Below are 11,001 nucleotides of genomic sequence, written 5' to 3' on the forward strand. Positions count from 1 at the left end.
GGAATCGTTTTTTATTATGTGCTTTGTCTTTAACCTCATTGGTTGATATCTTTGGCGGAAGTACATGTGATACATCCTCATTCTTTCAATATCCAAGCTTTGGGAAGGTCGTGCTCCACGTGTTGTCGGCAAAGTAACTATATTCTTTAACTTTTACTTACATTTGCCTTAGTGGCAATATAGCCTTGGTGGCTTTAAGACCTTAGTGGTCATTTATATATGCCTTGGTGGCAATAGACCTAGGTGGTCATTTATATATGCCTTGGTGGCGATAGACCTAGGTGGTCATTTTATATGCCTTGGTGGCAATAGACCTAGGTGGTCATTTTTATGATTTTTTACATTTGCCTTGATGGCAACAATGAAATAAAAGAACTAGCCTTGGGGGCGTCAAGACCTTGGTGGTCATTTATATTCGCCTTGGCGGCTTCTTGATAGAACTAGATGGTAATGTTTGACCTTGGTGGCAAAATGTTTTGGGATTTAACCCTTGGGTAGTTATTATCAACCCAGGTGTTCAGATATTTGTTATGCCGTGCGCCGGTTAAACGCAGGGCAAAGTGCTATCGCTATATAAAATATATGTGGAAGTGGGGGCTCTGGCCATTTTGGAAAATTGTAGTTGAAAGGAGAATAATAAATTGTTTATAGGGTAAATAGTTTCTTATGTTACTTTTGACTGTGTTGTGGACTTTTCATTTATTTTTACATCGTACATACTGATAGAAATGCTATTTAAAGACTTTGTTAGAAAAGAATAGAATTATTGAGAAAGTGGAATAATTTAGTGTGACATGTCACTTGAAATTCATGTTTTTATCGGAGTGATGTGTATTGTATTATAAGGTGTCTTCGTCGAGGTCCGCGATCAGCGGTCTGTTTGATTGTAAGTAGAATTGAATAGAATGTTTTTGTTTTCAGATGGTGTTATTTACAGCTTTGACAGGGTGACGAATGAAGGAGAAGTAATATGACATTGCACAATGATTCATGTCAATGAGTTCGAACAACCTTTTTAAAAGGAAAGGATTTTTTTCTAATCAGAATATGGTGAGAATAAATTGCAATTGAAGTAATGTTTTGATTTCTGAAAATAGGAAAATAATGAACGGGGAAAATATTGATACTACACTAAATTATGTATGTCTGTGTTGAGAAAGGCAGAAGATGCCAATATGGCACGGTACTAAAAAAAAAATCTGTGATGGAAGCAGCTTTATGTTCAAATGAACCTATTTAAAAGTCGTGCTAATAATTTTTCCGTAATTTCATGATGTTTTCTATTGGATGTGTATTTAATACCGTTGGTGTGTTGAATTATGTCACAAAAATGTTTTTGTCATGGGAGATTAAATAATGGTTGCAATATTTTTGTTTTGTTTTGTTTTATCTGAATGGTTATTATCTAATGTTGAATGATTTTGTATACTAGTACAAATGTATACTTATATTTTTCGCCGCGATATAGCCTTTTTGTGCTAATGCGGCGTAAAGCAACCAACAATCAATCAATCAATCAATACTTATATTTTATGTATCACGGTTAAATTTTTTAATTTAAATTTCTTTGTCTACAGTTCGAGGGACACTGATTCCCTAGTGGTTTTCCACGTGGATTGTAGGCAAAGGGATTTTTCCTTTTCAAAGTGTGACTAATGCTGTCTTTAGTACAGATAAACAATTTGTTATTGGTTAATATATTTTCAGCAGACATGTGAAGAATCGAGTGGAAATACAATTGTCAATGTTCCTGATTATGAAGTAAAGAGTGTGTTTGATTCAACAACAGTAAAGAAAGCCAGCATAGTTTACACTTGGAGGTTAAGTCCCTTTGCTTACAAGCTTTCCACATGCTGAAGATGTTATTAGAATAATGACAATGTTCATTTTGATATGAGTTCATTGCCTTAACTTAACTTTTTAAAGTCCGTATGTGGTCCAATTCATGAGAATTTATTGAATTATGAACGATTTATAAAGAACTGTTGACATGCATCTTTAAATGTTTCGAAGTGTTTTAAAGTCATTTTACAAGGAATAATATTTAATAAAAGTGTTGAATTTGTTTTGAGTATTGGGAATACTATTCCTTAAGGGAAAGCCTTGCTAGTGGTGTATTTTGAGATTGGCCTGCAAATATGCTGTATGGACTATAGAGTTTTCTATGCCCATAACTTAACATGAAATGGATGCAAGATTATATCAATCACTGAGGATATGTGTATAACCTCATTGGTTGATATCTTTGGCGGAAGTACATGTGATACATCCTCATTCTTTCAATATCCAAGTGGTGGTTGGTTTAAGGGCTATGTTTGATCAGGCAATACATATTGCCTATTGCCTGCTTGGGTTGATGAGGTTCTTGATAAGTTCCCCCCTCTCCCACCCATAAGTACCAAAATGTGGATATGTTTTTATATTTATATTTTAATATTGGTATTACATGTATGCATTTTGGGTTGATGAGCACGAGAAACACTAGAAAAACATAAGCATTACCATGGAATCATGTTGACAAAACAAACCTTCGCTTTATCGATTTACAAGGGAAAGGTAAATTAGGGCAAATGTATTGGCATGTTTGTGTTTGCTTTTTCATTACAATGGTAAACATAAGATTATATATCTCGGATTACAATAATGTTGATTATAATGCTTCATTTTATGAGATCCAAAGTAGTTTTATAACTGAAAAACTCCTGTGCACTATATCCAGTGAGCTCTTCTGCATTGCATTGTGCATGGTAGTACACATTTTGGTTTCTGAAACGTTAAGATATTATCTTGTATTCGGTTCTTTCCTCTAGAGTTTTCTATGCCCATAACTTAACATGAACTGGATGCAAGATTATATCAATCACTGAGGATATGTGTATATGCTTTTTTGTTTTTCTTTGTTGACAGATTTGTTTGTTTTCATTGTGATTAAGATCTAAATATAATTCTGACTGATGTACCCCTATTTTTTGACATTTTTAACTATTGTGTCTGTTTGTATGTTGTTCACGCATAGTTGGCACTATAATGAAATTTTATACAACTGTCATACAAGTGCGAGTTTGAGCTAGCTATTAAATGAGGTACATTTCAATCTACTTTTTCCAGCATAAGAAAATACCTGTATCACATCAGGAATATCATGAATATGGCAATGTTATCAATCCGTTTGGTGTGTTTGGTGTGTTTGAGGTTTGGATTTTGCCATTCAACTAAAGACTTTCCGTTGTGAATTTTTCCTCTACGTTTTGTGTTTTTGTTTTTCTATTGAACTATTAAACCACCACAAAAATGAAAATATGGCTTATTTAAAAGAGACACACGACTGCCACTTTACAATTGATAAAATGATTTTTTACATAAATTATGCCGTTAGTTTTCTCGTTTGAATTGTTTTACATTATTTGTCATTATGGGGCCTTTAATAGCTGACTATGCGATATGGGCTTTGCACATTTTTGATAGCCGTACCGTGACCTACAAATGTTAATTTAGTCTCTTGTGGAGAGTTGGCTTATAGTCAATCATACCACATCTTCTTTTCTATCTTTAAAGTGCATACACGTCTTTATAATGATACAATGAAAGACCTTTCTTAACATAATATGCTTTTTCCTGTCCACCCACAGGTAATGCTATTATAGCGACTAATCACTGCGAAAAAGTTATGGTATATACTCATATAATTGAAAAGTGTGAATTGTATTTAAGTTTCGTTCCAAATTTAGAAAATAAAGAAGCATGAGCTATTTATCATTTTTACCTTTATATTTTATTGCAGTTAGCCAGTGAAATGGATGCTGACTTAGATACCAAAGATACAGATCGTTTAAATAATGTAAGTTTAAACTATCCCTTTTATGAATAAGATTATACTTCACGATTTATTTAATATAAAGTTAATCGCGAAATATATATAATGTGCTAAATGCTAATCAAATAGAAAATAAAGTTATTTCATCGATTGGACAGCAACCCAAGGATACACAAATGCATGTGTTTCAATTATAGACAGGTCTCAATAAACTATACGGACCGTGCGAGATCGATCCTTATGGGTAGTCAAGGTCGTTAAACACTCCCTAGTAGTCATAAAATAAACACATAAATCGCCCAGACACTTTCAAATATATAAAACATGACAAAAACAAAACAAAACATTATGATCTAATAACTATGTTGAAATCCTTATTTTTTTTCAGCATACCGACAGAAGCTATCATACAAAGTCAAGCGAATATTTAAATCTGATATCAGTATAACATTGTCAATCAATGTGGTTTTATTCATAACTAAGCCCTTTTTTTATAAATAAAGGAACTAAATTAAGGTGCTAAGAATGGTGGCCTAGAAGCGGTAAAAAGATGCCTTCAGAAAGGAGCGCTGATCAATTATGTAGACAAATCCGATGTAAGTATAACGTTAAATATTTCCCATTGGTTACTACATGAATTTCATACTAACTTTAAGTAAAAGTGTTTGCATCGCAGGAGGCAGTAAATTAGCAGGACGTAAATGATGGCAGACAACGGTTAAATTCTTCTTTCACCAAAGTAATTAAAAATTGCGTTGATTGACGGAAATCCAGTGGAAATTTTGTCGTTTATATAAAGTTTTAATACAATAGTCAGTTTTGCGAGGTCAGACGGACATGAAAGAGAGCGTTGATTTAGACTGCGACTAAAAATATAGGCATGTCGGATAGGGGTGGATAATTTGCATTGTAACAGACCATTTAAGGACGCTTCAAAGAGTGATTACAATGACTCTTCAAAGTGGGGACAGCATAGCATTCACCGAACAAGAGGCATCGAATTTAAGGTATTCTTGACGACCACACGTGGATTTTAATTCATTCCTTTCACAAATAAAATAAAAAATTGACTGCGACACAGATTTTACTTCTTGAAGGTGAGATTTCAAGGGATGATTATTTGTATATACCAAAGTCCACCCTTGCAGTTTTGCACAAAAAAAAGGTTTAAACTAGTTGCCTTGTGTAATGAAGTTAAACTATGTTTCCCAATAGAGAGTAAAAAGTCCATACCGATTTGATAACTATAAACGGTATACAGAAGGCAACAAACATTCATTAAAAAAATAATTACCATTACAAAACATATAATGTTATACTAGTAGTATAATTTAAAGCATAGTCAAGTAGTTGAATAGATATACCGAGTTGATAAAGTGACCATACACGTTTCATTTTCAATAATGCTCAAATCCGATCTTTTGGAGAGAAAAAAAAGTCACTGTTGATTCATATCTAACATAGGAGTCAAACAAGGGGATAATTTAAGCCCCACTCTATTTCAATTTTCTATAAATGATATTCTTGACTCATTTGATGAGACCTGTAAACCTGCTATTTTGAATTCCTTACAGATTAATTGCTTATTGTATGCAGATGACTTAGTAATGATGTAAAAAAACAGCTGCTTGTTTACAGAAGTGTATTGATAAACTATATAATAACTGTGATGAAAGGGGTCTCCAAATGAATATAATTAAAACAAAATCAGTAGTATTAAATAACACAGGAAAATTGTATGAAAAAATATTTAATATTAATAATGTTCCTATTGAAAGGGCTAGGGGTTATAAATAATTAGGAATTTATGTAACTGCAAGTGGAAGCTTTACAGAGGCTAAAAAAAGTTATCAAAGATACCAGGATTATAATTTAGTACGCCAGACGCGCGTTTCGTCTACATAAGACTCATCAGTGACGCTCATATCAAAATATTTATAAAGCCAAACAAGTACAAAGTTGAAGAGCATTGAGGATCCAAAATTCCAAAAAGTTATGCCAAATACGGCTAAGGTAATCTATGCCTGGGATAAGAAAATCCTTAGTATTTTGAAAAATTCATAATTTTGTAAACAGGAAAAGAAGATTTATATAAAAGGGGATTGAATTTTCTTTGGTTACATCTTCTGACATCAGACTCGGACTTCTCTTGAACTGAATTTTAATGTGCGTATTGTTATGCGTTTACTTTTCTGCATTGGCTAGAGGTATAGGGGGAGGGTTGAGATCTCACAAGCATGTTTAACCCCGCCGCATTTTTGCGCCTGTCCCAAGTCAGGAGCCTCTGGTCTTTGTTAGTCTTGTATTATTTTAACTTTTAGTTTCTTGTGTACAATTTGGAGTTTAGTATGGTGTTCATTATCACTGAACTAGTATATATTTGTTTAGGGGCCAGCTGAAGGACGCCTCCGGGTGCGAGAATTTCTCGTTGCATTGAAGACCTGTTGGTGACCTTCTGTTGTTGTTTGCTCTATGGTCGGGTTGTTGTCTCTTTGGAACATTCCCCATTTCCATTCTCAATTTTATTGAAAGCTTTATTTAAATATATTTTTTTTAACTTATATAAACCTAAAATTAACATTATTTCACATATATTTGATCATACTGTGAAACCTGTGTTGTTATATGGGAGGGAAATATGGGGAGCTTCAGTAATAGATAAAAACTAAATAAAAATGGACATAATCTATTTAAATTATGCAAGGACATGAAACAAGAAAGTATTCATGTCAAATTCTATACATTTTCTATGGGTTTAGGTAACAAATCTACAAATATAACTGTATTGGGTGGAATGGGAAGATATCCCTTATTTCAAGAAGTAATTTTAAATATGTTTAGATATTATAAATATATATTAAAGTCTAATGATATCCTTCTCTCTGAAGCTCAAAAAATAGTTGGTATAGTTGTATTGTTATTCTTATGAAATATCTTGATATAGATCTTAAACTTGATAAAAATTCAAAGATTAATTGAAAATCACTAATTTACCGGAAATTAAAACAGACATATTCTTGTATTTGGAAATATGAACTTTACAATGACAGACAAAATGTCCTGTTTAAAAAAATAAAAGATCTTAATATATAAATTGCTTAAAAATTGAAAACAACACGTTAAATGATTTTTTGTGTCCGAAGCGTTTTTCTGGATTTGTCTTCATGAGGAACGCTCAAAGCCAAACATTTGAAATCCGAAGATGTATAAGTACAGAAAATCTTTTAAGAGCTATATTTCAAAAATACCTATAATAAATAGCCAAATTCATCTAAAGCAAACTTTGCCGGAGGGAGTTGAAACCTTAGTTTCATAATAATTTCAAAATTTATAAACGGACAATTTTAGAAAAGTTTGTTAAATCATGTCAGTACCGAAGAACTGACTACTGAGCTGATGATACCCTCTATGTTAACAAAAACTTTAAAAGCCTCCCAAATAAATCAAAATTGATATGGTTAATGTCATCTTAGGATAATGTTATAATAAAAAAAGTAGGTTTATCATTGTGTACTTTATTCAAAGAGAGAAATTTAATTTTAGATACAGTTAAGTCACCAGTAGTTTGTCCATCTATATTATATTGTAAAACTATATATATTATTCCTGTAGAAATCATTCTACTGAAAAAGACTTGATTTTGTTTAATTGTTAAATAATCAATGTAATCAATAGGTACACAAAATGTAATCACTTGTATGAAATTGAACTTAATTGTACTGCACAAATTATAGGGCGACATAATTGACAATAACAAACTTTGTATTGTATTATTATTCGTTGGATACCAATTTGTGTGGATTTCGGGGTACAGTTGAACCACTAAATTAGAAGTTCAACGAATAACACATTTCATTGGGTTGTATGCAAAACCTCGAAGTTAAATATCCATGAACATGTTATTTTTCCTTACTCCACGTAAATTGATACCCACGGAAATAAATGAATCCACAGTATTAAACTTTAAAATCTCAGAACAGTGGATTAGAACACCATCGTTCGCTGAGCATAGAAAAGCTCTAGTTGTTTAAAGGTAAAAGAGTTTAAATGTATTTTTTTTTAAATTTCTATTTCTATTAAAAACATAACAAACAATAGATGGTATGACAAGAAATACCGTGCGAGAAACAACAGCACACACGACACAACATAGAAAACTAAAGAATAAACAACACGAAACCCACCAAAAAACTAGGGGTGATCTCAGGTGCTCCGGAAGGGTAAGCAGATCCTGCTCCACATGCGGCACCCGTCGTGTTGCTTATGTGATAACAAATCCGGTAAATAGTCTAATTCGGTAGGTCACATTCAGGAAAGGGAAGGGGATTGTAGTTACGACGTTAGGAACATATCCGATATCATTTGTGATACGGTTATTCCATATCGGTCAACCAACTCGTGATGGCGTCCGTAAAATTTACGAAGGGATGATTTTAACTTCACCATTTGGAACTCTTGCTTTAATAGCTTCCTTGTGAGCAGCAACCCTCTATCAAGAAAATCATGATAGGAAATGCAAGCACGGGTATATCGTATCAATTGGGAGATATATACCCCGTATGCAGGTGCTGCTGGAATGTTGCTACTTAGAAATGGAAAGTTCACAATTGGAAAGCTGAAATCATCTCTTTTGTCGTAAAGTTTTGTTTTCAACCGACCCTCATTGTCAATTTCTAGATGTTAGTCAAGATATGAGGCCGACTTAACTGTATCTGTAGTATCCTTTTGCATAGATTCGTTCTACATAGTCACCAAATTTTGAATTATTTAGTGAAAGAACATCATCTATATAGCGAAAAGTAGAGTTAAAGGATATTGCTAACTTCGTATCTTTCTTCCTAAGAAGTTCCTACATGAAGTCAGCCTCATAATAATAAAGAAACAAGTCGGCAAGTAGAGGGGCACAGTTTGTTCCCATTGGAATGCCGACAGTCTGTTGAAAAACACGTCCTCCGAACGTAACAAATATGTTGTCAATCAAGAAATCAAGCATCTTGATAATATCAGTTTCAGAGAATTTTTTGTTCGAATCAGAGTGATCCTTTACAAAGTAGGATTTATCCCTCCCTAAGACAAGATACTTGTATCTACGTTGGCCATTCTTTTTTACGAAGCAAAGCAATACCAACTCTTTCAATTTGTCTTTTAGTTTGGAATGTGGAATACTAGTGTACAGAGTAGAAAAGTCAAATGTTTTAATACTGTTACAAGATGAAAGAGAGTTAGATTGTATGTACTCTAAAAGATCTTTGGAATTTTTAAGTATCAACATCTGATTCACGCTCCCTCTAGAATAGGCAGTTTTGAAGCCCGTCTTTGATTGCTGATAAAATAGATGTTAATAATTTAGAAAGAGGTTTTGGGGAGCACTTGGAAGACCCAGCAATATACCGTTGTTTGTAAGGACACTTATGTAGTTTAGGTATCCAATACAGTGATGGCAGATCCAGTTCTTCATCTTTGGTTGAAATTCCAAAGGAACACAGAACAGACCTATGATTATCCAGGATTTCCTCTTTGGTAAGTGTCGTGAGGGTATATGTTGAGTTTCCAAGTGAATTGTCAATACCTAATTCGTTTATCAAGCAGTTAATGTAATGAATTTTACATACAAAAACGATGTTGTTTGGGGCTGTAACATTCTTTTAAAGTATTGAAGAGTATACTGTATCTGCAACCCTGTAAAAGAAACAACTATATGTATTGCGGTTGAAGACAATTGTGATTCAATTTTGAATATTTTACATGTTTTGATAAACTTTTGTATGGAAGGACATCCTTAATCAAAATACATAATTTATTGGAATTTTTTTTTATGTTGAGAATTATATTTGTATTCATACTATGGATACTACTTTTCAAAAAATTGTGCAGAATTTATCTTTGTTTTAAATAAAGAAATACTAGGCATGAGTAAAGTTTCATCCTGTCCTGTACTAGAGAAGAAATTAAACATAACATTCCGTCGCATATAAGAAAATAACTATCACTGGAAGTTAACCAATCACATCCCCCCTTAGTAGTTAACCTTTGTACACGCTTTAGTAACCATGTAACCTCAAGTTTCCAAAATATTCCATAGAAACACAAAACAAACAAATAGTGGTGCTTTGAAATACCCAAGATATATGTTTATGATCCAGAAATGTTTTACTGCAATAAAATGTAGGATTAATTACCTACAACTGTAAAATTCAAGGGAATATTTTTTTCGACCTATTTTCGTTTGCAACCGGATGTGACATACCATGATTTGGTGGTATTACACCTTCATTTTGCCTTCGTTTAAGTGTTTTACAACTATTTTGTTTGTCGTTTCCTGACTACTGTTATCAAGATTACTATCTTGCTACGTTATATATAGCTTAATATAAACATAGTTTAATTTTGTTTAATACTTTAACAGCGTAAATAACTGTTTGGATGTTTGAGATATATTGTACCGCTTTTAAGAAATGTTCTTTCAGATCGGTTGAAAGACCTCGGTGGCCGAGTACTCTATGTAGTTTAGCGATTGTATCACTTGACTGCATGTCAAATTGAAGTTTTTAGTTCGAATCCTGCACGTTGCAGGTGCATTCGACTCCAATCTAGATTGACTAGCTCAAGTGTTACTGCCAAAGGTCGGTGGTTCTCTCCTGGCACTTCTTCTCCCTCCATCACATAAAACTACCAATTGCAAAACAGATAATAGTGCTGAAAATTGCGTTAAACAACAGATCATTCTTTCTATCAATCAATTTGATTAACCGTTGATCGTCTGTGCTGTAATTACAATGACATTACTAAATATATACTGGTATACAGATATGAACCCTTATGATCCTATGCCTTGTCGATGATCCACTAATCGGAATTATTCGTTAATTCTTTTAGAGACTGTCTTCTAGCTTTTAGTTGCTGTGGGTACTCTTAGACGAAGACGTCCTGCCTTATTTTTTTTACTTTTAATTGGATTAGTCCTGCAGAACAATTTTTTACAGTTTTTTGTTTTGTGATGCTGTGACACCACTGACGCCTGAAAACATGTTAAACTACGCCACAGTTTGTGTGTGTTTTATCTCAAGTCGGAAACCAGATATTTCGTAGTTATTGTTGGTTGCTTTTTGTAATATTTGTTTTCCGTTTTGCTTTTTTCATAAATCAGACCGTTAACATTTCGTTTGATCTTTTTTTTAACATTTAAT

General features: G+C 33.1%; 1 long non-coding RNA gene across 1 annotated transcript; it reads left to right on the top strand.

The window, feature by feature from the left end:
* The first annotated feature begins 899 nt into the window (after positions 1-899).
* On the top strand, positions 900-1,798 carry LOC139487099 (uncharacterized). The gene is made up of 2 exons (XR_011655746.1): positions 900-1,050; positions 1,708-1,798. It is a non-coding gene; the product is annotated as an uncharacterized lncRNA (long non-coding RNA).
* The last annotated feature ends 9,203 nt before the right edge of the window (positions 1,799-11,001 follow it).

Source organism: Mytilus edulis, chromosome 8 (assembly GCF_963676685.1).
Source record: "Mytilus edulis chromosome 8, xbMytEdul2.2, whole genome shotgun sequence".
Classification (NCBI taxonomy): Eukaryota; Metazoa; Mollusca; class Bivalvia; order Mytilida; family Mytilidae; genus Mytilus; species Mytilus edulis.